This window comes from Chrysochloris asiatica, unplaced genomic scaffold, assembly GCF_000296735.1.
Source record: "Chrysochloris asiatica unplaced genomic scaffold, ChrAsi1.0 scaffold00163, whole genome shotgun sequence".
Lineage (NCBI taxonomy): Eukaryota > Metazoa > Chordata > Mammalia > Afrosoricida > Chrysochloridae > Chrysochloris > Chrysochloris asiatica.
The window spans coordinates 5,184,646-5,187,960 of record NW_006408681.1 but is presented as its reverse complement, the minus strand read 5'-3'; positions in this window follow the sequence as shown (position 1 = coordinate 5,187,960).

Sequence of the window (3,315 nt, the reverse complement as noted above, 5' to 3'; positions counted from 1 at the left end):
AAACATCTTTCTGATATTCTCTGCTTTCAGCCAAGATCCACCAGACATCAGCAATGATATCTCTCATTCCACGACCTCTTCTGAATCCGTCTTGAACCTCTGGAAGTTCTCTGACAATGTATGCTTGCAGCTGTTTCTATATGACCTTTAGTAACACTTTACTCACATGGGATATCAAAGAGATTGTCTGATGATTTCTGCATTCCATTAGGTCACCTCTCTTTGAAATGGGCACAAATACAGATCTCTTCCAATCAGTCGGCCAGATAGTTGTCTTCCAAATTTCTTGGCAAAGATGAGTGAGTGCCTTTTGTGCCGCCTCATTTTCTTGAAAGATTTCAATTTTTATTCCATCAATTCCTGGTGACTTGTTCTTCACCATTTCCTTCAATGCACCTTGGACTTCCTCCTTCAGTATCACTGACTCTTGATCATAAGGTATCTCTTGAAAAAGTTGAACATTAATCATTTCCTTTTGATACAGTGAATTTAGAGACTAGGGAATAAGCACCTGATCCTAAATACTGATAGTACAGTTAAGGGAACTATGGGATTGATCTTCATTACAGACAGGGATTTTAATACCACTGTGATGAATTAGACTGCTTTTGGTCAGAACCAAGAATAGTAAAAATTTCCAATTTTAAGAGGACTGTGACTTTTCTTGAACATTTTCCATATGGCAATGCCCCCTTCATCTACAGACAAAAGCTTACTTTACTATCATTAGGTAAGCATAGTACAACAAGGCCTCCCTTTGGATTAGTCAGCTTTGATATGTTCCTGATAAGCTCTATTAATGCAGTGGTCTCCTAATCGCCATGAATTTGATTTGCTTAATTTTCTTGGGAAAATATTACCTTGAAGGGAGGTGAGATTCAAAAGCTAGATCATGTGGGCTTTGGTAGGTACCCTGATTCTGAAACTTAACTTTAATGAAAGGCTTAGCGGGTTTTAAATAATAACATGCTTTGATTGTTTCTTTAGGTAGAACACTTTGTTGAGTCAAAAATGGATTGTGTGTGAGCAAGAGTGCAGGCAGAGATACTGGTTAGGATGTATTGCAGAAGACTAGGTGAGAGATGATTATAGCTAAGATTAGAGGAATAGTGGTGAAGGTGGTTAGTAGCTAGATGGTGGTGGTGGTGAGCCGTGGAGTTGGATCTGACTCACAGCGACCCCTGTATAGGGTATCTGAGGCTATACAATCTTTATGGGAGCAGAAAGCCTCATCTTTCTCCCATGGAACAGCTGGTTGTTTTGAATTGCTGACTGTGAGATTAGCTCTCACAGTCATAACCACTACACTACCAGAGAGCTCCTTAGTAGCTGGTTATAAAATATGTTTTAACTACAGAGTGAATAAAACTTGCTGAAGGATTGATACAAGGTATGAAAGAAAATGAGGAGTGAAGGGCCAAAGAATAAGGTGCACCCCAAATCTTCAAGGCAGCCATTAAAATCACCGGGGAAGGTGGAAAAATCCAGTTTTTGAGTCTACTTAAGTGCCCCTGGAGGACAGAGTGAAACTGCTCCAAAGGGGTTTCTAAGACAAAAATCTTTACTGGATCAGACAGCCTCATCTTTCTCCTACAGAGCTGCTAGTGCATTTGTATTGTTGATCTTGCTATTAGTACCTCAATAGGTAACTCACAGCATTATCAAGGACTACGGGCACATGTTAAAGATGAGAGATGTTGAATAACCTACCATTGCCAGGATTCCAACAGGAATGTCAGTAGGCACATCCTGTGTCAATTGAAGGACAAGGGACAGGGATCCAGTCTCTGCTGTAGACTTGAACTTGGTGGATTTCTACATTTATTGTTGAGTAGAGTTATTGTGACATCAGAAGGAAATCATCCAATCATGTTTTTTTTTGCTCTTCTTTTAAAATTTCCTCTCACTTTTTATTAGTCACTTTTATCAAGGAGTCCCAGTGGTGCAATTATTAAACACCCAACTGCTAACCAAACGGTTGGTGGATCAAACCCAGCCAGCAGCTTCTGTAATAATTACAGCCAAGAAATCCCTATGGGGTAGTTCTACTCAGTCACATGGTGTCACTATGGGTCTTAACCAACTCAATAGCACCCAACATGAACAAAGCCCCTTTTATCGCTATCTACACTTTCTCTCTCTCTCTCTCTCATCTACTCTTTAGTGTTTGGTCCATAGTTTAATGCACTAACATTCTCACCTCTTCTTGTAACTTTGAAACTATTTTTGGACAGTTTTTTTTAACAAGGATTTGAGAAATATTCAATGGGAATGTGTCTCCTGTCATGAAGTACTGCCTATGTGACAGCAACCACTTAGTGTTTTAGCAAGTGAGCAATGCTGACTGGATGACCATGTCATTATACAGGCCGATCATCCTTTCTCTAGCAGTGCTACCTTGTGACATCATTAATAGCATAATTTCTGTATCTATATAGTGAGCAGTTAGGTGATACCTCTCACATGGAGGGTGAGGCAACATCTTCAAACAAAACATGACATTTGTGACTCAGTATCTGGTGAGATTGTGAGTTTGACAAATATCTGACCATTTTATCATCAGGCTAAATATTTTTCCTTCTTTTTTAGATCTTAATTATTGGAAAGTTTATTGAGGAACTTACAGATACTAGTTTATGAATACATATATCACACTAGTTTTTTCAAACTGTGCCACAATGCATTTGATGAGACTTGAATTTAGGAATCTCAAGATAGCCTATTCTAGGATCTGAGAAGAGAATAAAAGATTCTACTTGTATAAAACAAAAATGCCCTTGCTGTAAAATCGATTCCAATTTACAGGGACCCTGAAAAGGGCTTGCGAGGCTATACATTTTTACAAAAGTAGAAATCATCAACTTTCTCCCACATAGCAGTTGAAGGGTTTGAACTGTTGACTTTGCATTTAACAATCCAGTGCTTATCTTACAGTGCCACCAGGGATCATTCTGTACTGATATAAGACTAATTACATATGATGAATGGAGAAGATGGTGAGTTTTGCCTTGTTAGAGGCTAACTGTATAATGGGACAATCAAATGTACCAAGTAGTTTTACTGTGAGACTGATTTTCTATTGGTGAAAGTTTCTTATAAACCTTTTCGTTATAAATATGGTTGAAAGAGGTTGAGCATAAATTAACAATGCTGTTTTGCTAAGTGTGCTTTGCAAGGTTCAAAGGTCTGTGACTATGCTGATAATTACAAACTATGATAACAGTCTTTTGTTACAAGCTCTATTAAAATGGAATTCTGACTATTTGCATTATCTGTATTAAAAAAAGGCCAAAGATTTGCTGAATCAACAAACTG